At 41.9% G+C, this 27,289-nt stretch overlaps 1 pseudogene; it reads right to left on the bottom strand.

The window, feature by feature from the left end:
* Nucleotides 1-11,334: 11,334 nt before the first annotated feature.
* LOC133817869 (receptor-like protein kinase FERONIA) lies at nt 11,335-14,326 on the bottom strand (annotated as a pseudogene).
* Nucleotides 14,327-27,289: the final 12,963 nt, after the last annotated feature.

Consider the following 27,289-nt stretch of genomic DNA (forward strand, 5'->3'; position numbering starts at 1 on the left):
TCAGTCGATCGGTTTGAACTACGACCCCAAGTTTGTTTCCTGTGTTGCAAGCGCCTGAGAATACCCATGGCAGCCCACGAGGAGGGGCTGGAATAGGTTCACATAGGCAAAATGTTCCAGCCAACCCTCCTGCATCACGATCGGATCGTCAAGCGCAGAGGGCTAGTAATGATGGGGCAGAACAGAGGAGGGCTAATTTAGTTTGCCTTGATGGGATAAGGATTGCCTTGCCAGTTAGGCATCCCCCGTCACCCATAAGACATCTGACGCCGCCTCGTCCTACACGTGACATTCCTGCTTATGGAGACAGCAGAAGAAATCCTCCTGCATCTGCCCGTACCTATGTTCCACAAACACTTGTTGAAAATCCGGATCCTCGGCCGCAACCACGAGCTATGAGCTTCGCAAATGAAAGTTATTGGACGAAAAGTCATCAAAATGGTAGGTTCGATAGGTCCGAGGGCGATCTAAGAAATCATCTAAGTTCGGCTCAAAGCCCTCGATATGATCCATAGCTTGATCGCCTAAATTCGCAGAGAATAAATTCAGCTCGTGATGAAGGAGTCAGTTACACTCGTCAAGAGGGTGGTCCTTCCGAAGTACGTGATAATGGGAATGTCCCACAAAACCAAGCCCGAACTTGGAGGGACAACAACCTGCCAAACGCGTACGATAGGATGGGAATTGTTGAACAACCCCAGAATAACCTAGGGACCAAACCCTCGAAAGGCTAGCCCAGATGGAGGAGCTAATGAAGAAGCTTCTATCAGAGAAAGAGAAAGATGAGTGTGACTCAGAAGATGAGCTCGAGCTTTTCGCCCCAAATATTGCAACTTCCGCATATCCAATGGGTTTCAGGATGCCACATTTGTCAAAGTTTGACGGAGATGGGGATCCATCTGATCACCTGGGGATGTTCAACACCATAATGATGGCCCACAACGTCGGGCTCAATCTAAGGTGCCTTATATTCCCCTCGACTTTGATTGGGCTAGCCAGACAGTGGTTCAAACAATACAAGAGGCATTCAATAAGCTCGTGGAAGAGTTTTTCCATTGATTTTAAGAGAGCATTCAGGGCTTCCCAGACAGCTCGGATTAAGGTTGACTCATTGTCTAATGTAAAGCAGCAGCCCAGTGAACCGTTGAAAGTATATCTAAGTAGGTTTGTCAATGTTGCTGTGCAAGCTAGAGATGTCGACGAAAGATCCAAGCTCATGGCAATGAGGACGAGAATTCTTGTTGGAGGCAACCTGTGGCAAGAGTTATAGAGGAAAGGAGTTAATACTGTGGACGAGTTCTTGACACGAGCTCAAAGATGGGTTAACCTGGAAGAGGCGCGAGCTTCTATCGTAGGAACCAACCAAGTCCCTATCCAGCCCGTTGGAGCGGTAACGGATGTTGCAGTTACTGCTTAAATCGTTGCCCAAAATAACCAAAGGGGAAATAATAAGAGGAAGGGAAATGGTGAGGGCGATTAGGGCAGAACAAAGAAAAACAAGTCCGTGGAGAAATTTAAACCGGTCTACACAACATATACCGATCTCACGGATACTAGAAAGTGCATCTTCTTATCTAATTCTACTCGCCTTCCATGGAAGAAGCCGGAACCGCTAAAAAACCAAAGAGCGAAGAGAGATCCTTCAAAGTTTTGTCGATTCCACAATGATATCGGTCATAATACTGATGACTGTAGACAGCTGAAGGATGAGATCGAGACTCTCATCAGGGCAGGACCTTTGGCCCAGTACGCCCAGAATCGATCGACTCCTAGTCAGCCCGCTGGACAAAATCCTCTGTTAGCTCCTGAAGCTCCAACAAATGAAGCTGGAGTCCAAGCGAATCAGGACACCCCTCCTCCGATAATAGGGGGAGATATAGCTACCATTTCGAGAGGACCCCATCTGGCAGGCACGAGCAGAGGTACCCAGAAGAAGTACATCAACGAACTGAAGTCTCATAACAGAGTGGAGTCCGTCCCAGAACAACGGTTATCAAAGCAGCAGTGATTGGAGAAACAACCAATCATTTTTATGGAAGAAGATGGCAGCCATGTTTAGTTCCCACATAACGATCCTTTGGTCATAACTGTTCAACTGGCCAACCGGAGAGTTCGGAGGACACTAGTAGACAACGAGAGTTCTATGAATCTACTTTTTAGGTCCACCTTAGAAAAAATGGGATTGTCTGTAAGCGAGCTAAAGGCAACCTCAATGATTCTATATGGGTTTTCTAGTGAAGGGTCGGCTGCCATCGGAACGGCCAAATTAGTGGTAACATTGGGTGAAGGTCCACAAACTGTCTCCAAGATGCTTGAGTTCGTGGTCATCAATTGTCCAGCCGCGTACAATGCGATTTTGGGTCAACCTGCGTTGATGGCATTTGAAGCCACATAACCTCTATCCGCCACCTAGCAATCAAATTCCTCTCATTTGCGGGAATATGCACCATCAGAGGCAGTCAGCTCACTACCAGGGAATGCTATAGCATTTCTATGAAGGGAAAATCACAACGCGGGCAGCAAGCAATGGCCATAAGTGACGGGGGTGAGGAATCCCAGGAAGTGGAAGTTGCTTGCGGGACGGAAGAACCTCAAGAAACAAAGGATAGTGACATCACCCCAAGTGATGATATCGACCCACGAATGGGCGAGGACAGATCAGAGCTCCAAGATATTGAGGAGCTTGAGGAAGTAAACATAGATCCCAAAGACACTTCAAGAGTTGTTAAGATTGGGAAAAATCTTGGTGATGAAAGGAAAAATGAGTTTGTTAAATTTTTACAAGGGAATCTAGATGTTTATGCCTGGTCGCATGAAGACATGGTGGGAATAAGCCTGAGTGTGATCATGCACACTCTAAACTTGGACAAAGGTGTGCCTGCAAAATCTAAAAAACAGAGATGTTTAGGAACAGTCTGAACTGAAGCACTGGAGGAAGAAGTAGCTCAGCTATTAAAGTGTGGGTTTATTCGCGAAGAAAAATACCCGATTTGGGTCGCGAATCCTGTGCTGGTTCTGAAGCCAAACAGAAAGTGGAGGACCTGCATCGATTTCTCCGACCTGAACAAAGCTTGTCCTAAAGATTGCTTTCCACTGCCAAGGATTGATCAGTTGGTAGATGCCACCGCGGGACACGAGTCATGTCCTTCATGGATGCGTATTCTGGATATAACCAGATCGCGATGAATCCTGCGGACCAAGAGCATACTAGCTTTTTGACTCCAACTAATGTATATTGTTATAAATTTATGCCCTTCGGGCTGAAGAATGTCGGAGCTACCTACCAATGGTTAGTCAACAAAATGTTTGTTGGTCAGATTGGGAAAAATATGGAAGTGTATGTCGACGATATGCTAGTCAAATCCAAGACTGTCGATAACCATGTATCTGATCTAAATGAATGTTTTGAGATTTTGAGGAGGTATAATATGAGACTGAATCCCCAGAAATATACTTTCAGAGTGGCATCGGGAAAATTTCTGGGATTCATAGTCAATGCAAGGGGGATAGAGGTGAACCCTGATAAAATCAGATCATTGTTGGAAATGCCCTTACCTAGGTCGCGTAAAGAAGTTCAAAGTTTGACTGGAAAGGTGGCATCCCTGAACCGTTTTATTTCAAAATCCACTGACAAGTGCTTGTTGTTCTACAACTTTCTCAAAGGAAACAAGATATTTGAATGGACTGAGGAGTGCGAGCAGGCATTCCTCGACCTAAAAATGCACTTAGCCGAGCCCCCAGTATTGTCTAAGACTATGTCTGGAGAACCTCTGTTCCTTTATTTGGCTATGACAGAAAGTGCAGTCAGTTCTGTGTTAGTTCGAGAAGAAGACCGCGCTAAAAACCTGGTGTATTATATAAGCAAGAGACTTCTCGGAGCTGAATCACAATATCCATTGATAGAAAAGATGGCTTTCTATCTAATATTGGCTTCTAGGAAGCTCAAACCATATTTCTAGTCCCATTCAATCCACATCATGACCGACCAACCTTTAAGGCATGTATTGCAAAAACCTGAAACGTCGGGACGTCTTTTAAAACGGGTGGTTGAACTCAGCCAGTTCGAGATACTGTACGTACCACAGACCTCAATCAAAATTCAGGCCCTTGCTGATTTTGTGGCTGAATGCACCGAATTTCAAGATGAGCTTTTGAAGGAACCGGTGCAGGAGTTGTGGAAAATATTCGTAGATGGGTCATCGAATTAGAACGGATCCGAAGCTAGGATCATATTAATCTCTCCAAGAGGGCATCGATTCCATACAGCTCTGAGATTCGGATTCGAAGCATCTAACAACAAAGCCGAATATGAGGCCTTGCTAGCTGGACTTAGAGTGGCGAAGGAGCTCAAAGCGAAGGTTGTACAGTGTTATGAAGATTCCCAGGTCGTGGTCAATCAGGTGTTGGGGGAGTATCAAGCTCGAGGAACCAAGATGGCGGCTTACCTAGCTAAGGTGAAGGGGGAGCTATCAGAATTTGAGTACAGTAATGTTGAACAGATGCCTCGCGAGCAGAACTCTAATGTTGACGCTTTGGCAAGACTTGCCACCACCAAGGAAGCTGAGACTTTGAATGTAGTTCTAGTGGAGTTCTTGGAGAGTCTGAGCGTGACGAAAAAAAATGGTAGAGGTCGAGATGATCGACACAAGGCCGACTTGGATGACCCCCATAGTGGAATACCTTGCAACGGGAAGGCTACCAGAGGAAAGAAAGGACGCAAGAAAAATACTCTATCAAGCTCTGAGGTATGTCATAGTGATGGTACGTTATACCGACGTGGTCATTCATTGCCTCTCCTACGGTGTGTTCTGCCCGAGGAGGTTAAAAAAATTATGCAAGAAGTGCATGAAGGCTTTTGTGGAGATCATGCTGGGGGGCAAAACCTAGCATTGAAAATATTGAGGCAGGTGATAAACGAGTTTTAGACTCGTTTATAAATGTGTTTTTCAAGTAAAGTTTTAGGTGTTTGTTTTGTTTTTTCTATTTTACACTTGTTTTTGTATATTTTCAGGTGAAGAAGGGCTTAGGTGACTTAGGTGTGGAAACATGGTGGAAAAACCGGCAAAAGGAAAAAAATTGGTGGAAAACGGTGTTTCAAAGCACTTTCTGCGACCGCATGAAGGGTGTCTTGCGGCCGCAATTCCAAAAGAGTTTTGGCATTTCTAGGAGATTCATGCGACCGCGGAAATGACATCCTGCGACTGCATGATATGTCTAGAAATGTGAAAAACGCAAATTTTTAATGAAGGGTGTTTTGGTCATTTCATGTTTAAAAAATGCTTGTTGACGGTGAGAACTCGTCAACGATGTTAGGTCAGAAAACTCAAAGGTAAGTATGGAGATAGCTAGAAATGAACTCAGAATAGACTTAAGGAAAAATAAACACAGATCAACAATGGAGTCAACATTCGTATATTGCTTAATAGCCTGAGTATACAATGAATTTTCCAACCCATTTCCTAGAAGGGTGAAGGTCTATTTATAGTGGAGCTCCAATGGCTCCTGATACATTGTGGTCCCGGGGGACAAAATTATACATAAGTACATTGTCAAGACGGTGGCACCAAAACATAGTGGTGCAGGAGGCTGTGATGTTGGCTCATGTATATGGTCAGAGGCATGCAAGTAGTGCCTTCACTCCTTGTACTAATTCGTACCACCACTACATGTATGATACGGATGTCAGAGGCACGCCTTTGTCCTCCACATGGTCGTACATCCTGTGCTCGTACATGCACCCTACACCCTGTACCTGATGGTAGTTCTTACATGTCCAAGACACACCATTGCTCCAAGTTTCATTATCTTTGGCTAAGTGTTGAATGACTTATGGATTCTTCAGTTGGGTAGCATGGGTCTCCTTGATGCATAGAGGGGTGTCGGGCCTTGCATAGCCAGAGTCTCATCCATAATGGTGTCTTCTCAGCTCTATGTGAGTCCCGTAGATCCTCGATCATATTTAGGCACGAGGCCCACTGTTCTTTGGTTGCACCAGGCGTGGATGCCTTGCAAGCGGCATGAGCGTAGTGCATAAGGTGGGGGTGCCTTGTGAGATGGGCATACGGGTCGCACACATGAGACCCTCGTTACACGGCCTCGCAAGACATGCGTGAGGGAAGCGGTGCGCGAGACGGATGTACGAGGCTGGTACACCTCGCGAGATGGTTGCGCGAGGCTCGGGGTTCGCGAGACGGACGTATGAGGCCGGTGCGCCTTGCGAGATGGACATACGAGGCAGGGGTGCCTCGTGAGATGGATGTGTGAGGGGCCGAGGCACGAGGGAAGGCTTGCTACGCGAAGGGCCGAGGTGCGAGGCAAGGCTCACTGCATGAGGGGCCAAGGCGCAAGGCAAGGCTCACTGCGTGAGGGGCCGAGGCGGGAGGGACAGACGCGATGCGAGGGGCCGAGGTGCGAGGGAAGGCTCGCTGCATGAGGGGCCGAGGCGCGAGGGAAGGCTCGCTGTGCGAGGGGCTGAGATGCGAGGGACAGCCGCAATGCGAGGGGCTGAGGTGTGAGGGTAGGCAGTTTGCGAGATGGTTGTACGAGGTTGGGGGTGCCTCGTGAAATGGGCATACGGATCAAGCCCTTGAGGCCCTTGTGACACGACCTTGCACCTTGGCCTCACGGTGCGACTTGGCCCTCACAACATCACCCTTGAGGGTCTTTCGACATGGGAGTGTTTCTTAGATTATGGTCATGTGAGACCCATAGGTGCGACCCCAATGTACTGACTAAGTGACCCTTAGCCATTTTTTTTCAATAAGGGACCGGCCCTTTTATCCTTGGTGGACTTTTAGCATTTACACTTGCCCTCTAGTCTATGAGGAGGTCTTTAGGCAGTCTTGTAGACTTATTATGATGTTTATACTTATTTTTCATGAGTGCAATACTCGCATTATTCTTGGAGGCCTATAAAGAAGCAAAGTATGTCACTCAGCATTATTGGGCGATGAAGACCTTGCTATGCCAGATGGTCTTGCACAGCGGGACCTTCTCACAGGGTGAGGCTTGCCTCCTTTTCTTCGCGCTTCATTCGTTAACATCCCGGGGCCTTCATCGACCTTCCTTCCAAGGATAAGGCTTATACGAGGCTTAGGGGCACGTTAAACATTTAGACAAGAGTGTTTGAAAGCACTAGGCTATAGTTGGTCTCGCTATGCGAACGCCCTCCCGCTGTGCGAGGCCTCTTAACCTTCTTTTGTGTTTTCGTGACTTCATTCTTCATTTATGGCTGAAGGTGGAATTTATACAGATGTCCAATAAAGGAATGGTGCCAGATTGACTTGTAAAGTCGAGTGTTGTCTTGTCGAGGTAGGGTGCCCTTGCTATGCGAGATCCTCTTGCAAGGTGTGAGGTGTCTTGTCGCCTTATTTTCCTTATTTTAGGACTTTGACAAGCCATTCTATATTTTTTTTTGAGGGATCATCGCAAGTCCTCATGGATAATAGCTTTATTTTGAAAAAGGTTCCCCTTGGGACCCCTCTACTGTGTGTGTTTCGTGTCCGTTGGTGCACCTTGATTACTCATAAGGATATGTTGACCCTTTGGATTCTCGCTATCCTTTTATATATCCTTGCGCGCATATTTATTTTGTGCGAGAAGCGTCCTTCTCGTCATTATGCATAGTACTATTTTTGCAAGCGTCTTCTTCGAGACCCTTTTTGCAAGCGTCTTCTATGAGACCCTTTTCACAAGCGTCTTCTTCGAGACCCTTTTGGCAAGCGTCTTCTGTGAGACCCTTTTCACAAGCGTCTTCTTCAAGACCCTTTTCGCAAGCGTCTTCTTTGAGACCCTTGTCATAAGCGTCTTCTTTGAGACCATTTTCATAAGCATCTTCTTTGAGACCCTTTTATGGTTCTTGAGGTGATCTTTCCTCGAGTCGGGACCCTTGTAGGGAGATGGTCCTTGTGAAACCTTGTGAACACCTATTTTCAAGGCCCTTTTTCCCTTAGTAAGGCGACTCAGTCGATCTAGACTTAGGGATCTCTTTGGGTTCCCCTTTCATCTTTTGCGACGTGGTCCCTTTATAGGATGGGTTTGTTCGTGACGAGGTCACTTTTGAGGGATCTTCTGACTTTTTCAGATTCTATAAGGGTAGTTAGTCCTTATAGATTCAAATGTTGTCTCATAAGGTTCACTGCTCTTACATATGTGTATTATAAATACTTTTATATATATATGTATGTCGCAAGACAAGATGCCTGTTTCGCACTTGGCCAAGCACCTATTGGTGCTCGTGAGGCTAGGCGCCTGCTTTGAATCTTTATGGGGGTCGATTGTGATGATTTGATGAATCCTGCTAGCTTATTCTTTAAAGCCTTTTTGTAGTCATCTTCCAATTTTCAACTTGATCAACGACTCCTCTATCACGACGTTCTCCTTTACACGAAATCTTCAGACGTACTGGTAGAAGGGTGATCGGAGGAAGGTTTGCTTTCCGCCACATGCAAGTTCTTATGGCCCTCTTCCACACGTATATACTTATGTGCTCTTTCGAAGAAATCTTCTAAGTTTGTAACTTCTTTCTTGAGCATGTTACCCCATAACCTGCTTCCTGGTCAAACTCTGATCGTAATAGCCATCTTGAGCTTTTCTCTAGTTGAACATCCCAACTTTGTTGCTTCCATATTGAACCTATGGATATAGCTCTTCAGACTTTCATTCTTGCCTTGTTTTATGTCAGCGAGGCTGGTAATTGGCATAACATAATCACAGGCTGCACGGTGTTGTTGAATAAATTCGTCAGAGAATTACTGCCACGACTTGATGGTTCCTGGCCTTAACCTCTTGAACCACTTGTACGCAACTCCTTTAAGTGTAACAACAAAGCAATGACACTTTGCTCTGCTGTTGACCCCCCTTAACCTCATCAAGTTATTGAAGGTGTCTAAGTGATACTTTGGATCTGTAGTGTCCTCGTACGGAGCCATGCGAGACTCTCTGAAGCTGGTGGGGAGTTGCTCAGCTTATGAAGGGTGAATCATGGTCAAATTCTTCATCATCTCTGTGCCCCACAGGTGCAGTGATAATCTTGCCTTGAGGGCTTCGCATTTTGGTGTCTAGTTCCTTCTTCTTTTCGCTTAAGGAATCTTGCAGGTTCTCAGACTGAACCCTTGCTTTGGTTGTGTCCCTCGGGGGAGCTGCAGGGGGTGTGGTTTTTACCCCAGACCCTCTCTAGTTAAACTTCCCCCTTAAGGTAGGTTAGGCTTTTATGGGGGTAATCTTGGGTCCGCACCGCCTGTAGGTGGGGTTCGCGCCAGGCTTCGCCACTAGTGTATAATATTCCTCGCGTTCTGAGTGAGGGGTATAACAAGTGGAGAGTCGTGTTTTGTCACCGTCCACGGGTATGGTGGTTTCCCCTCGTGCATGCTTTTCTCTCCTACGCTGGGGAAGGGGTATGCTTGACCTTCCTTGCAGCAGATCATTCAACACCTCCTGCATGTTCTCTATCGCGGCTTCCAACCTTCTATTTTTTATGTGCAACTCGCATATCTCATTTTCATAAAAGCGAGCCCTGGAGCTGGACTCACAGAGTGCATCCGCAAACTGTTGTCAGGCCAGTGCAAAGAGGAGCATGGGTCTCGCTAGCCGGAGCGTGGTGCAATCGGTGGTTGAGGAGGAGGGTACCCTAATTTCAGCACGAGTCCTTCACTCAACTCGGGTACAGCTGGAAAATAAATATATGGAAGAAATAACCAAGGAATTCATTTATTATCCACGTGGACAGCTCAGTTTTCACGATGATTATACGAGCTAGGGATGCATAGGTTGCGAAGCGCGAGCTTATGATATTCATACGACCTCCATAATACGAGCTCAGAGATATATCTAGCTCGTGGTAACTCAAATATATTGCGTACCCGCGAATTCCCAAGACTCGGGTACTTTTATACGATCATTTATGACCAGCCTGTAATATTTAATGTCTTAGATATTAGGAGACCATTTATTTCGTGATCAGATCATATCCTAGTATAAATGAGAATAGTTTATATTAAATGTAATAAATATGTAAATCCGTGATTGACTCACGCGATTACCCAAACATGTCCAAGGAATTTCTCTATAAATACTGAGAATATTTGACAGAAAATGGGACGATTATTCTGTAATGCTGAAACTCTGCCAAAATAGAGAGAGAAAACAGTAATAATATAGACTCGTGAACTACGTGGATTTTAACCACCAAACCACGTAAAAAGATCTGTGTTTTTTAGAGTTCATTTCTTATTTTGATTTATTATCAAGCACCAATCAACCGTGTTATTTTCTTAATTCACTATTGGCGAAAAACCGCGTCAACAATTAGATATTATTTTTGATCTTTCAAATATTTTTTTAATAATATCTCTCTCATCTCTTCTCATTATTTCATATTTGAATTAACAAAAGAGATAAAAAATATATAATATAAAAATAATGTATGCTTTTAAAAAACAATGCGAGGTGCATGGTAAAAGCTGGATATAAAATTAAAAACTATATTTTGATAATCTATTTTAAAAAGTAGAGTAAAGAAAATTAAAAGGGAATACTATTGTTCGGCCTAAATCCAGTTTTAGTCCTACCTAACAAGATAATTCTTATTTATTGGACCAAGTGCTCACGAAGTGAGTGCGTATTCATTTTTATTTTTATGGACATGTAACCCAATAAATGAATGCCATTTAATCTTAGACTCAGACCGAGACTCGGACTAGCTTTATTGCTTTTAATAAAAATAATGTGGAAGTTACGATTACGTAGACCAAAAATTGTTGCATTATTTTTTTTTCCCTGGAGGATATAATTTGTTGTATAACTAATTTATCTTAGATTTTCAACGTCTATCCTGATGTATTATTAATATTAAAGAAAAAGAAAACCCGGCAATGAGATAAACATCACAAATAATATACATATAATCCAACCATTTCTTGATCGACATATATAATTGTCACTTTTGCATCCAATCATAATGAAAACTAGCTTTTGGAAAAGCAATAAAGCTACTTTTGTTTGTTTCATGTTTTATTTTGCTTTTCACATAATTAATTGAATATCTTTTTTTAATTACAACTCTTTTAGTGCCATTTTGAAGTCCATATGTGATAAAAAAAAATATGACCTATTTAGGGTTCATACCCACCCAATTTAGCTGTAAAATTACACATATGTATATGTAAATATATATAATCTAATTTATAGTCTGCAACGCATGTTAATGACATCAAACTTTTAACCAGACAAGCTAATTAGTGATTGTTATACTATATACAATATTATTTTAAAAATAACTTATATATTTATATATAATATAGTGCAGATTACATACAAATGCTCACGATCACAACAAATAGTAAAACAATCAGTAACTTTAAACTAGGTAGTGCAGGCAGAACTCTCATGCATACCGGTACAATATCATACAGATACACACAGACACACACAAACTTACGATCACAACATGTAAAATAATTAGAAACTTCAAATAACTAACTAGAACTTGCAATACTCTGGTGCCCGTACAATATATTATTCATATACTACTCAAATCAACCATGCAAACCTTTAAATATTATGTTTTTTGGCCTTATTCTATTGAGTGGATCTCGAAGTAGCGGAGTCCAAGAACATATTGGCTGTATTACTTTCTGTTTCCACAGTAAGAAAGCTCAATCCAGTTGCGTTTGAACCCATCGAGCTTAAATCGGTACTACTTTGCAAACCTGATGTATCGTACCTGGCGACATTTCTGTCGGACTCGCGGAATGACAGCTCTGGATATGAATATACACCACCGGGATTTATCTCCTGATTCACACTGTCTGCATGCTCTTGCAGCGTCAACGCAAACTCCAAATTTTCCATCACATCATGCATCGCGGGCCGTTGGATCCTCTGTTCACGCACGCAACTCTGTGCTACCGCTATGAACTTCTTGAAACATTCTGGGGCAATCTTACCCATCAGAAACGGGTCGATCATGTTTTGAATTGTCCCTTCGCTTATACACTTTTGTGCCCAATATGCTAAGTTGCGCTGCGCATCGTCCAACTTTACATCTACTGGTTTTCGCGCGCATAAGACCTCAAACAAGACTACTCCAAAAGAGTACACGTCGGTCTTGTCCGTCAACTGGTTATTCCGGGCATATTCTGGATCCAAATACCCAAATGTTCCTTTTACCACAGTATTCACCGCAGTATCGCTTACACCAATTCTGGACAATCCGAAATCTGAAACCTTGGCCACCCAGTTATCATCCAACAGGATGTTCGTGCTCTTGACATCACGATGGATAATTGTATTTTTAACACCTGCGTGAAGGTAGTGTAGTCCACGCGCCGCTCCTACACATATCTCTAGTCTCTGCATCCACGGAAGCGGGTCATTGTCCGACCCGTAAATATGGTCCCGGACGGTCCCATTCGCCACGTATTCATAGACGAGAATCATCTCACCGTCGTCGTCGCAGTAACCAATCAGCGAAACCAAATGGACGTAGCGAAGCTGAGAGAGCATCTCAATCTCCGTGACAAACTCCCGTGCGCCTTGACTTGAACCCGGATTGAGCCGTTTCACTGCAACAGTTGATCCACCGTCAATAAACCCTCGAAAAACATTGCCAAAACCTCCCCTTCCGATCACATACTCATCGTCAAAATCGTTGGTTGCTGTTTTGATCTCGGCGAGTGAGAAACGACGACAGATTTCGTCGGGTAGAGATGATGCTTTTGATCTGTTGGATTTTACTTTGTAGGAGTCGTTATAGAATTTTGTCTTCCTAACCCTCCACAAAACAACCCAACAAACTATGCAGAATATAATTACGAATAGACCCATGCCACTCCCAAGGACAACGAATAAGGTCGTTTTCTTCTTCTTCTTCTTCGATTTCTCTGTAGCATTTAGAATGGCGGTGTTTGATCGAGTTCAGGGTTTGGTCCAGCGAGATTGCCATTATTGCTTATTTTTAACAGTTCAACACCGTTCAAGATGGTATTCAAGTTTCTTGATCTTTCTTTACTTGGGTGTAGATCAATGGAAAGATAATCCTCGTTGTGAATACATATAACGTAGTCTTGGTAGATCGGAATCCCATTACCCCCGCTGAAAACAATAACATCAAAATTGCTCTGGGCCACCTGACTACCTATATAGATATCGAATGTCCTGTCGCTGGCTTTAGTGATCTCTTCCTGAAACTCACAGAAATGAAGCCTAACCAGATAGTTGAATCCTCTGTCTACTGGTAACCTGCAGGTGAAATTGTGGAGGCTGTTGTAAGTTGAGTTATTTCCCATTGAGAGAGCGGTCTGGTAAACCTCATCAGGGGCAGTGTAGTTGCTTATTTTGGTGTACTCTAGAGGCTTAGTGACATCAGTAGGATTAAAAGGAAGATGATTATCAGTCACCAAGATTGAATTACCTTCTTCAGACCATTTCCTATACATGCCAGTGTCATCTTTTGCAGATATGGATCTCCCTCCCATATTTATTCGCCAAATAGTTTCGAGTGCAAGGTTATCGGAGATTTCAAAAGGTTGATTATTCTGGGCGACGAAGCTTGGCGGATGCATACCTTTTTCCACTCCGTAGTAGAGGTCTGTTGGCATCGAAACGATTTCGATTCCATTGACAAAAGCATATGAATAATTATCAGATGATGAAGGAACAAAAGTTAAGTTCAATCTTTGATCTGGCTCTGCGACGTTAATGCAGAACTCTCTCATGAAAGAGTCTTGGTTCAAATTTTTGGCAACAAGATTTGCACTGAAGTTTTTGAGTAGGGTGAAGGAACCGGCTTTGACGTGAAAGTAAGCTTTAGAGGCATCAAAATCCTGGTACTGAGCCGGGTAGAAGTATAAACGGACAAATTTTGGACCCGGGGTGACTGGAAAGCTGTAAGTAAATGGAGAGCGAAATATACGAGCTGTTGAGAAGGGGACCTTTGTGCCTGAGTTTGGTACGGGTATGGATGTTGACGCATAATTTGATATGGTACTACTATTAGATTGTTCTGGTGTTTGAGCGAATTTAGAGTGTTCATCTTTCATCCATTCTCGGCCATCTTCTGCGATGATATCGGCCGAGGACCCACAATCCAGGGTAATATTATCGACGGGGATGTATGGATGTCTAGAAGAGTTCACTGTAGTGATATGATAAAGGAAGAAAATAAGGGAGTAGAAGGGGGTGATGGTGAGAGATGGGAGTTTCTCCATGAATGCATAAAGAAAGAGAATATTAAAAGAGCAAGATAATTAATTCGCTAGTTAATTTGTTCAGGCTACACGAGAAAAAAAAAAACAAGAGCTGGATTGGAGGAGCAGGGGAACGATATTGTTAGATTATAATAAAATGATGTACATGAGGTCTAAATTGTACTTTGGCCTTTCAAAGTCTTCGGATTTTTATTTATTTGGGGTGATTATATTTCCACTCCAAAGTTTTATTAATAATACACTCCATTTTTATTAAAAATTAATAAATAATAAATACATCATAGAATTTGTAAGTATGATTTTGTATCGCTAACCAATCATAAAATGACACGTTATGTAGTGTTAGGAATCTTAACATGTCAAATAGCAACACCAATAAAATACACCTCTTATGCAAAAGAAAAAAAATATACCTCTTAGCAACAGTTGGGAAAGAAAAAAAATAAAAGAAGCAAGATTATGAGCAACTCTATTGGCTGCTCATCTATACATATAAGAAATACTATTGAGTGTTATTTGACACATTAATGTGTCAAATACCATATTAGGTGATACCCTATGATTGGTTAGCGATATCTTATAATAAATATTAAATTCAAATATGTAGGACCCGATATTTAATTGCATCAATAGCGGTAAGTTACATTTTTGTGGCGTTGGACACCAGTAGTGCCCCTTACGAATTCTCAATATTATTATAGATATGGAACAAAGCCCTAGCCACTTTTGAAGCCAACTACAATACAATGACATCCAACAAACTGAGATTATCTTCCAGGTCGGTGACTTCTAGCACGGTCTGTAAAGGGTCTAAACAAACCACTACATTCTTCAATCTACTATTAATGACCAGCCACAAACCTTCAAGAATCGGTTGAAGCTCTATTGCCAACACCAATCCAGGAAACCTGATTTGTTTTGCCAATAGCCACAACATTGTCACTATGGTCCGTCATCATAGCACCAACGCTGGCCTTTGACTTGCCCTGGTTAAACCCAACATCAACGTCTAGTCTCAGTTAACTACAATAATTTTTTTTTAACCGAGAACACTATACTGAGAACATGTTCTTGGTAGAAATATTTCAAAACTGCGCCAAGGCTACTTGGTATTTTTTTTTTCATTTTAGTTGATATCCTCGGTATAGGATGTACCGAGAACATATTCAATGTCCTCGGTAGAAGTTTTCCTCTACCGACGAGGATGTGTCGAGAACCTTTTACCGAGAACATGTTGTCGGTAGAAGTTGTACTGAGAATATTCGGGCTTCTACCGACGACTTTTGTTCTCGGTATAACCCTTGTGTTTTTGTAGTGGTTGTTGATGCAAGGTTTTATCAATGAGAAGTAAGAGAGGGTTTAAGAGCTAAGAACTAATTAAATAAAGTAATTTTTCGTGATTTGACCATTAATGAGACCAACTTCACGAGTCAATGTTATTGACTACAAGAACAATAGCAAAACTCAAGTTTTATTTATTTGAGGTTAAAAATAGTAGAACTTTTACTTACTCAAATTGTGTTACAATTATATCTAAGCCCTCTTTATAGGAGGTTGTGAACTTAGGTGTAATATCCGACTTGATTAATTTTTTTTTTATGTTTGAATTTATTCTATGTTGAAAAATAATATTTGAGTTACTATATTATTTTTAAGTTAGAAGTAGTGAGTGGATTGCATAGAAATTAGAATTAATTTATTTTGGTTAAATAAACTAATTACTTAGAATATAATTCTATAGTTGTTTAATAAATATAATTAAGATATATTTTATTTATTAGTCTTATTATTATTTGGGAATAATAAAACTAAAACCCTAGAATATACTATATATGGTTCACCCATGATATATGTGGAAGACTAGGCTAGCAAGTTCTTTCCTTTTTGGAAAGATTGACTAATTAAATGGACAATTGCTAAGGGGTATTAGTAGTGCCCAACACCACAAGGAGGTGGCATATTGCTATTGGTGCAATTCAATGTTGGGTTCCACATATTTGAATTTAATAAATATTATAGGGTATCGCTAACCAATTATGAGGTGTCACCTCGTGCGGCATTAGGTGTAACATGCCGACCTTAAGGGCATGTTACAAGCTAGGTTGGTGCTCGGTCAGATGCGCACGCGAGGGTGCAGACTGGTGAGCATGCTGATGCCTAGTTTGTATGGTAGTGGCATTTTAGTAAATATCTTCAATATTGCCCGGAAATGGACATGACTTGGTACGTTCCATATTGAAGGGTCAATGAACGCAATGGTGCAATCAAATTTGGGAGATTCAGAGAATTGGCAAGCTAAGAGCCAAATATGTCTCTCAAGCAAAAATCATAAATGTTCCTGGTAGAAGGCTAAAAGGTGAGAAGACTCTTTATAGAGGGAGCACCTGGTGTCAGCTCTCCATCACCCCCTGATGCTGGTGCGTCAAGTGAGCTACTACTAGTCAAAAGGGCTAGTAGGGCAAGCATATGAGGACCACGAAAGGACTCATATGTCTCCACGAGTAGGAATACTCATGGACATTACCGGGCCACCCCGATAGTTCGTTGAAGTATGCTGCCAGAGGTTTATGGGTGCGATTCTCTTGGTTTTTCGGTATGCCGCTTGCATGGAACGTGGCCCAAACCTCCGAGGGACGTCGTGGCGCGCCATGGTCACGAGTCTTGACACGAGATGGCATGGGAAGTCATTCGTGGGACTTGCTAGCATACATGCATTGAAGGGTGCACAATGCTTTAGAACGACAAAGGTCCTGTGTGTGCTACTAGTCTAGCAGCTAGTCTCGAGGGCCTGCCAACAAGAGTGAAGGCATGGTGCCTTAAGGATTGGACCATGGACGTATGGGAGTCCTTGGTCTGTGATGGGAGCTATTTGGATAGTATCAAATGGGGCATTATGAGAGGTGTTGGCACGTTAGCTTGGTGTTGGCTTTTGGGCACACCTGCTACCTTGGCTTGTGAATGTCTGGGTGAGCATCGGTGTTGGGATTTGTCTTGTCATAGTGAGAACCTATGGACAGTGTGAGTGTCTTGGCTAGAAAGACTTGATGCATGGTTGCACTCAAAGATGCTTGAGAGCATGACTCAGCAGAAGTTGTTCGAGAGACAAAAGTGCAGAGGCACACGGTCGCACGAAAAATGTGCCTATTGTTATCTGAATGGTTGGAAGGCTGACCTTGGCTCGGAGGAGTCAGGGTGCCGCATGGGTAATTCTGCTGTCAAATTGTCAGCCCGTGACATATGGTATTAGAGCTAGATTCATCTCAAGTGGGGGATGAACCTAGTTGGCCCATCCTAGAGGGGATGTAGGCGTGTAGAAGGGTCAATAGGTCTAGATGCTTGAATAGATATCGTTGAGCCGTTTAGTCACCTAGAAAGGATCAGTAAGCTGAGACGGGATGAGACTTGAATGCTCTTCTTCGTGGGAATATTGGACTTCCTAGAGAGGGGGCAAGTTATGGTTGCTTCGAATTAAAGCTTAGTGATGCTAGAAATACAACAACCACGTGCAATTGTGGAGAGGTGCTACAAAAGAGTTGGAACTCATTGACATGAGACAAGGTTTGATCGAGAGGTCAAGGTTGTATGCTTGATTCACTAGTTCAGGTTTGCTTGAGTGATAGTGTAAGTCGCACAGAGCGCTGTTGTTGAAAAGGGAACTTTTACACAAGAGTGTGGAAGCAAGATGGTAGCTGTCAAGTGCTTGTTAGTCACGACAGTGGTCGAGAGTGGACAACTTTGGGGAACCAGATAAAGATGAACATGAAATGCTTCAATTGCTACTTGTGTGCCAAATGGCATCACATGGAGACCAAGGTGGCAGTAGCCGTGGATGTCATAGGGCAGTCGTACTTGGAGGTGTTTGCATGTTATCTTGTTTCGCCCAAGAAGGGAGGCGTCGAGACAATGGAGTGGGACGTGTTGGCTCACAGAGATGTTAGCATGTGGGAGCAACACTAAGGCATTTTAGGAGATGTTAAGTTGTGGAATATATGCATCAAAAGCCAGTAAGGTCGAGTAGACTGCGCGCAGTGGTCAGAATGGTATTAGAGTTTCTTAAGTGCTGGAGGGTTGTTTCAAGGAAACTTAGTACTGCAAGAGGGCCAATAGAAGTCGAGAAGTTGTGCTAAAGTTTGTATGGAGCCAGAGGGCTACGTCTAGAGGAACTTAGTTCTTCTTGGAAGCCTAGAGGGGCTAAATGCTAGTATGATGGATCAGTTGGATAGCTATGTGGACAATGCACGCATAAGGGAACGACAATGGTGCTACATGAAGTAGTTGACTCGAGAGTCACATCCTGCGAGGTGCACTTCTATATTTGTTGTGTGGATGAAGAGTTGGGGCGGCCAGGCGTTCTTGTGTGTGGGCAAGTTGTCAAGGATGCCAACAGTTGAAGTGGGGGAGAGACCTTCATGGTTCAAACATCCAAATAGCAGACCAATGTTCCATTACAAAAGCATCGAGGTGAGTTATCATGGAGATCTTAAGTTGTTTAGAATGTAAAGTCAACGAGACTTAGAGACAAAGACAGAGCCAGTTACCTAGGGTAAAAGTCGTCAGGACTCAGGTACTAAGGTAACATCACTTCAATGTTTGCATAAGGTTAAAGTCAGCAGGACTCAGGTACTAAGGCAATGTAGAGATGTCGAGGGGAAAAGAGCGAGAATGACCGAGACATTAGTTCAGCATCATTTTCAAAAGTGATAAATGGAACGAGGGACTGCATGAGAGAAAGCGGTTAGCTTGCGAGCTATACCTTGAGAGGTACACCTCAAGAAGAGAAGTTATTCCCAAGTTGAAGTGGGGGAGCCCACCAATTCATATGTTCGAAGGTTTAGGGTACTTGTTCAATTTTGGTGTGTGAATCTAGGGGGAAACACAACAACAGTTGGGTTGTACAGTGCAAAGACATGCATGACTGATGCGAGTGGGTCTGGTGACCAAGTGAAGTTGCAAATAGACAATATGCATGGGTGTAGGCTGAGACCAAGATTGGGCAGGTTTGGCAACATGTTATGGGACATGCTTAGTGTTTTATGGGGACACGTGTTTATGGAGAACATATGCCGAAGGGAGATAGCGGATTGGAACAACTTCAGACCTCAAGGGTGAGGTAGAGTGCAGTCGAGTTGGTCAAGATTCAACAAGTCATCTAGAGTTAGGCAAGGTTGATTTGGGGGCAGAACTTAAGGCACGACGCTGAGATTCAACATGAGCACGAGCCAGAAGGCAGTGCAGTGGTTTCGAACGATGTCAAATCATTGACCACATTGTAGTGGTCATTTCGCATCAAGCCATGGGTATGCAGTAAGGCTGGAGGGCCAAAAGTCTGAGAGACTACTTTGCAAAGTTTGTGTACAAGGGTGCACTAGATACTACATAAATGCTACAGTTGGCACGAGTGCCGCATTAAAGAGAGACATGCCTTCACCAAAAGGATGTTTCGTAGGTGTCGTTGGGAACGGTTGGTTTGCGAAACTCACCCTGAGGGTGCACCTTAATTTTGTCCTTGTCAATAGGAGTAGGCATTGGACAATTGGCGAGAAAGCAACAATCAAATGATTTGTTGGCTTTGGGTCTAGTGTTGCAAGGGCTGCTTGGTTGACTAGAGGGACGTAGTGATGGACTCAGAGGAGTTCATGTGTGCAACAAGTATTCGAGTGAAGAAGCACTACTTCATGGAGAATTCTGAATAGCGACGGTGGCATAGGGTCTTTGATCAAGTCCAATAGTGGGCATGGAGATCATCACCAAGTGGGTTGTTCTACAGTGGTAGAGGAACTAGTGCAGACTCAAGATTCGAAAGAAGCATGGAGTGAGCTTAGGAGTCGAGGCAGGAAGAAGATTGGCCAACAGTCTGTCAATGAGAGCATCGACAATTGAAGTGGGAGAGAGTGTAACATGCCGACCTTGAGGGCATGTTACAATCTAGGTTGGTGCTTGATCAGATGCGCACGCGAGGGTGCAGAGTGGTGAGCATGCTGATGCCTAGTTTGTATGGTAGTGGCATTTTCGTAAATATCTTCAATATTGCCCGAAAATGGACGGGACATGGTAGGTTCCATATTGAAGGGTCAATGAACATAATGATGATATCAGATTTGGGAGATTCGGAGAATTGGAAAGCTGAGAGCCAAGTATGTCTCCCAAGAAAAAATCATATATGTTCTTGGTCGAAGGCTAAAAGCTGAGAAGACTCTTTATAGGGGGAGCACCTGGTGTCAGTACTCCACCACCCCCTAATGCAGGTGCGTCAAGTGAGCTACTACTAACCAAAAGGGCTAGTAGGGCGGGCATATGAGGACCAAGAGGGGACTCATATGTCTCCATGAGTAGGACTACTCATAGACTCATATGTCTCTTTGCTTGCCGGTATGATGCTTGCATGGAACGTGGCCCAAACCTCCGAGAGATGTCATGGTGCGCCATGGTCACGAGTCTTGACACAAGATGGCATGGAAAGTCATTCGTGGGACTTACTAGCATACATGCATTGAAGGGTGCACAATGCTTGAGAAGGACAGAGGTTCTGTGTGTGCTACTAGTTTGGCAGCTAGTCTCGAGGGCCTGCTAACAAGAGTGAAGGCATGGTGCCTTGAGGATTGGACCATGGACGTATGGGAGCCCTTAGTCTGTGACGGGAGCTATTCGGATAGTATCGAATGGGGGAATTATGAGAGGTGTTGGCACGTCAGCTTGGTGTTGGCTCTTGGCCACACCTGCTACCTTGGCTTGTGAATGTATGGGTGAGCATCGGTGTTGGGATTTGCCTTGCCATAGTGAGAACCTATGGACAGTGTGAGTGTCTTGGCTAGAAAGCCTTGATGCATGGTTGCACTCAAAGATGCTTGAGAGCATGACTCAGCAGAAGTTGTTCGAGAGACGGAAGTGTGCAGAGGCACACGGTCGTGCGAAAAATGTGCCCATTGTTATCTGAATTGTTGGAAGGCTGACATTGGCTCAGAGGAGTCAGGGTGCCGAACGGACATTTCTGTTGTTAAAATGTCAGCCCATGACATTGGGCACCTTGAGGTGTCAAATAGCAACACTCAATGAAATGTGTGAGTGAGTGTGTATCTATGACCAAAATAGAAAGAGAAATATAGTGAATGGTGTTCGACCATATCCTAACAATCTACTAAGTGGCGATAAGTCCCACTTGGGAAATTTGTCTTACTGCCATTTTCTTTACTACCCATTGTATCCTTTTTTTTTATTTGCCTTATTGTAGAATACTAGAATCCCAAAGAGCCTCAACTCGAATATGGCTAAATATATATGTATTATATTAATTATATATTTATAATAATACAATTGTGTTCCATTATTGTAACGCCCCAACTCCAGGGACCGTTACGATGTGCCTTGTAAACAGTGCTAAACTCGCTAATCGAGTCATTTGGCCAAAATCGTGAACTAAGTATGATTAGCGGTTTAGGGATTTAAAAATTTTGGTTAAGATGTAACGTTTCACTAGAACGTTTAATATATATGTTGGGATCCCAAAAATATAGTTTTAAAGTCTATTACAGAAAATATTTACAACAGGCCGTTCTAAGCGGCAAAACAGGGTTTAACCCTAGTTCCACTTTAAACCTCGGCCGTGGTGGTCGAGCAGCTGCATATGTACACGTCATCACCTAAGCTCTCCAACTCAAGGATGGTCCAGCTGCCTCTAGCCTTTACCTGCACCACGTAGCACCCGTGAGCCGAAGCCCAGCAAGAAAACACAATATAACATGATATAATATCAACAGTAATTATATTTATTATCCAGGACCAACAGTCCAAACAAATAGGTGACTAACACAAGAGTCACAAATGTGGGGACAGCACCCTCTAGCCATGTGATGATAGGATCACCAGGCTTAAAGAATAAGTGAGCATCTCACTAGCTTTAGCATGATAGGTGCATGGTGATTGGTCACCAACATAACCTTCCTCCCGACTCTAGAGTCGTAACTATGGAACAGCGTTCCCTAGCCATGTGACATACCGTCACCGGGCCATAAGCCCTGGCTCTGAATAGCTAGTCCAAGACTAGTTAAGCGCTTATAAGTTCTTCGACTTTAGAGTCGGTCCAGCATTAATGCCATAGAGCCATTCAATGCATGATCATCGACTTTAGAGTCGGTCCAGCATTAATGCCATAGAGCCATTCAATGCATGATCATCGACTTTAGAGTCGGTCCCTGACTAATCAGTGCCATACACAGGTAAGCCATGCCACCAAACATATATCACATGTTCAATATCCATAAACAAGGTATCCAGCATGCTTACTAAATAGGTACTAGTACAATTAGGATCATGCATAACCACAGAGGCTCAAGCTCTGAACGATATCACACTTAGTATACAAAGCATGTCCTAAGCACGTGTTTCTCATGCATCATATGCTTTATATTCAATAATCCAACATGCACCAATAAACGCCATGCATATCACGTTCAATAATCAACCAACATACATCGAGAATAACCATGCATGTCATACTCAGTAATTAACCAACATGCATCGATAACAGCCATGCATGTCATATATATATACAGGGCGCAACTGTATTCATACACTGTTTTCTTACACATGGCATAATACCATTCTTTCAATCATATATATCAGGGAGCCCTTAGTCCCGTTCAAATATTCAACCGGGTGTAGTTTTCTTACCTCAGGTCCGAGCTAAAATGATTTAAAGAGCGACCCTTGAGAACGATCAACCTTTAGTCATTTAGCGGTCACCTAGTCATAACCAAATATATAGGATACCATTAATAAAAATGATCAATATAAGTTCCCAAACCAATATCTAGCCTCCGGGACCTCAATCCCCACTTAACCGGTACTAGGTTCAACCCCGAGGCCTATGGCTTGAATCCCCAAGCTGAAAACATGTTTTTAGCAAAATTGGCCTTAAGGGCCGCGGCCCTCCCCAGCTGCGCCGTGGCGTGCCCTCCAGACAGAGAGGGCCTCCCCTGCCAGACGCCAAGGGCCGCGGCGCTCCCCTGCTGCGCCGCGGCGCCCAGCCCAAACCAGCAACCGACCTCAAACGAACCCAGTTTTTCCCCTGTTTCTTTACCTCCCAAACCAGTCCTTCAAATCAACCTAAAACCTCTCCCAAACACCCATTTAAAGCTCCATACATCATCCATAACTTCCCCTCACCAAAACCCAAACAAATCAACTCAAAAACTCCCTTTGATTCTCACTTCCCATATCAAAATCCATGAGCTAAAAGCTTAAACAAAAACAGAGCAACACCTGGAATCAAAGACTAAAACTCACCTTGAAACCGGTTTTGGATCCCCTTTAATGGTTGAAACAAGTCCCCTAGCTGCCACCATTGATTTCCTAGCTCAAAACCTCAAGATGGTCTCAAGAACACCAAAGAAGAGATGGTGAGGGATGGTGTACGGGTTGGAGAAGAGAAACCCCTGTTTTGTCTCTGTTTTTCTACAGCCTTCCTATGTCATATATATCCACACCTCAAATGACCAAAATGCCCTTACGCCACTTAAAGCCTCTAACACCATTCCAAGGGTAAAATTGGTACTTTCCACCTATCCCGTTAATCATAATTAACGCTCTCCAATTCCCGCTATCCTCAATATTCTCAAATACCAATAAATCATAACCCATTACCCTTTAATTCCCGGTAATGCTCTAATCATTAAAATCATCCCGAGACTCACCCCGAGCCCCGAACTTAAACCCGTTATGACTAGACCGAACACTTACATCTCATGATCGTCTCATGTCGAATAGCTCGAACCAATCCACCTTATAAGGTGGCCATAATAATTAATCAAAATCATGCACCCAAAATATACAATTACGCCCACAGTGGCCAAATTACCCTCACAATAATAAATTCTCCCATATGCATGCATTCACCATCATATAATAATATAATTTACGTAAATATGCATATAATCATTAAATATTATAATAAATCAATTATGGCCCTCCCGGCCGCCTAATCAAGGTCCTAAACCTTATTACGAAATCTGGGGCATTACAATTATTACATGAAATAACATAACATAATATAAATATACTATATTTATAGTATGTTATCACATGTTAATAAGTAATGATATTACATGTTTAAAAATAAGTATTTATATCTCTTCTATATAACAAGTGGGTAGATAACGAAAATTCTTGGTTTTAACGGTTTGTTTTGTTAACTTTAACAGAATATTCTAAATATTTACATGATATATCTTTAAAACAAATGTAAATAGATATTTATTAATTATATTAATATAAATTCAAATGTTATAAAATATTATAATTATAATAATTTGTAATACAAGATTAGATATTTAATAATTATATTAATATAAATTCAATTGTTATAATATATTATTTACTAAGGCACTGTATACCTTTTACTAAAATAAATGGTCAAACCTTTTACCTTATTTTCCTTTAGTGTCCTTTTTTTGTCATTTAGCTATGAAAAATTATTAATACATATCTCAAATATATATATATTCTTTTTTTCTTTCCTGTAATTGTCTTCGAATACATATTATCCAAACATTACATATATATATATATATGATAATATATATATGTTGACCACGATTTTGGCCAACGACGAGTAGACGTCAAAACTATAATAAACCTTTAAGAGAAAAATACGACACTCATAATTTTATAGTGGTTCAGCCCCAATTTATTGGTAATAGCCTAATCCACTTGGAGTTGTGATATATATATATATATCCTACACTTAAGATCAGATGAACTTGAGTCAACTGAGTTTCTTAAATGTAAGTAGAAATATACAGAGTTTCTCTCCCTAAACTCTCTCAGAAAATGCCCCAAGAATGCCCCAGCTAACAATCCCAAAGTCTCAAAACTAGAGAGTTTTTCTCAGTCCAAAAAGACCAGATCCCCCCAAATGATGCCATGAGCCATTTATTTATAGACTCATGGATCGTACATCAGATATCTCCCTTTTACCGGGTCCTTCGTTCTTCCAACATACTTTAATTAATAAAATATAAATAAATTTAAATAACAATAATATAGCCATTATTCTAGGATATATAAGAGATTCCCGCAACAGTTGAGAATGATTTGGGTTGAAGCTGTTACTGAGGACATAAGCAAGCACCTCTCGTCGGCAAAGCACACCTCTGGTCGATATAGGCAAAACACTCCTCTGATCTAGCATGACACATCTCTGGTCTAACAAAACACTTTACTGGTCGGGCAAAACAAATGACTAGTCAGCCAAAATAGATGACTGGTCGGATAAAATGATTGACTGGTCGGTCAAAACGACTGACTGGTCGACCAAACTCCTAACTGGTCAGTCCAAAAATCTTTACCAGTCGGACATAAATTCTATCAGGTCGGTCAAATCACTTTATCACAACTCCGAAGAGCCAATACATTTATTGACTATTAATGTGTCATTTACTGACCATGCATTGCCATTTGTCACTTATGATTGCCACATCATCGAACTGAAATTTTTGGGTTAACAATATATTTATTAATACAAAATTCTATGGTTCAATAAATCAAATTTAAACATATGAAAATATACAATGAAATTCTGTATTTTAATATTACCAAGTGATTTAAAATAAACAACTTAATTAAATGTGGAATACATATTAAGTTGTTTAGACAGATTCCAGTTTTGTTAACACTACTTGTGCAACTGTTAAAACAGAAACAAAAAACAGGTAAAAATTCAACACACGAGAATGTTTACGCAATTCATAGATTATTTCAAATAACCTACATCCACAGGGCCACGCCCAGAGAATAAACCAATTAGTAAAGAAATAATGTGTACAAAAGCATTGAATTAAACAATGTAAGACTCCCTCTTAAGCTATTGTCCCAATCTTGTTGTACCATTCTCTACAAATCTGATTTTAATGAAATGCAGATTCTCTTGAACTCTCTGCAAAGAATAGCAAGTGCTCACTTCCTCCCAAAGTGAGACTTAGATAGAATCCTCTCCCAAAGATCCTTATGAACACGTTCACAATAGACTCTATCTGTTATTACAAGGGACAAAATAAATATCAACAAGTACACTCAGCACTATCACAAAAATTAAGGTGAATAAACTTGATCTCTACAAACAAAATCACTCTTCAAAATAACACAATGTTTACAAATTTCCAAATAGAAGAGATAAAATTTCTAAAGGCATTGGCAAGGTATTTGTAGGAAAAGAAATCGTCAAAGGCCAGCTTTCTCTAAGATCTTTGTAATCAATTTGCAAATTTCTTTGATTTAGGAAATCTGCCAGTCAGATGAATTCTGTGTCGACAGCAAAGGAAACTGATGAGTCACCAACGACATCAGACTTATATGGCAGAACGAACTTGGTTATTCCTTTTGACCATGTTCATTTTTGAAAACTTTCTTATTCTTGAATGGACATAACCCCTGAAACTTTTCTCACAAGATAATTTAAATACGATATTTTACCAATAAAGATTAATTGTGATAAATAAAGTAAAAATTGTATTCACACTAAATGAGATTTTCACACTAAAAACCAGCTGAATTATGTGATAATTAATTAAGGATATGTTGCTGATTTTTCTCAATTTAAATTATTTTGTCTGAAATAAAGTTAGCGCATAAGGGTTTTTACAATCTCCCCCTTTGGCAACTTGATAGACAAAAAATATTTTAAGACTTTATTTTGAAAGTCCCTGCAAAGACAAACTGGTTAGAGAAAAATAGTAATGCAATTACTCCCCTTGCGAAAGTCATCTCAATCATAATCAACATCACAAACAAGATCATCAAAATCACAATCACAAAATAAACATTTCTCCCCCTTGTTGTCTATCAATAAGCCAAAGGAGTAAAACAAACACAAACAAAAATTATTCCAAGTGAAAAGGCACAAACGTTCTTTTACAATTTATTTAAACCAAAAACAGTGCAACCAAAACACAAACAAGGACAGATGGCATCATTTGGCAGGACCAACAACAAGTTGAGACAACATAGTGCGCAAAAGTTGCTCTATGGCCGAGAGACAATTCTGGAGACTGCGAACTTTTGTCTGAACAATTCCCAGAGTGGTCTTGACA

The sequence above is a fragment of the Humulus lupulus genome, chromosome 2, assembly GCF_963169125.1.
Source record: "Humulus lupulus chromosome 2, drHumLupu1.1, whole genome shotgun sequence".
Lineage (NCBI taxonomy): Eukaryota > Viridiplantae > Streptophyta > Magnoliopsida > Rosales > Cannabaceae > Humulus > Humulus lupulus.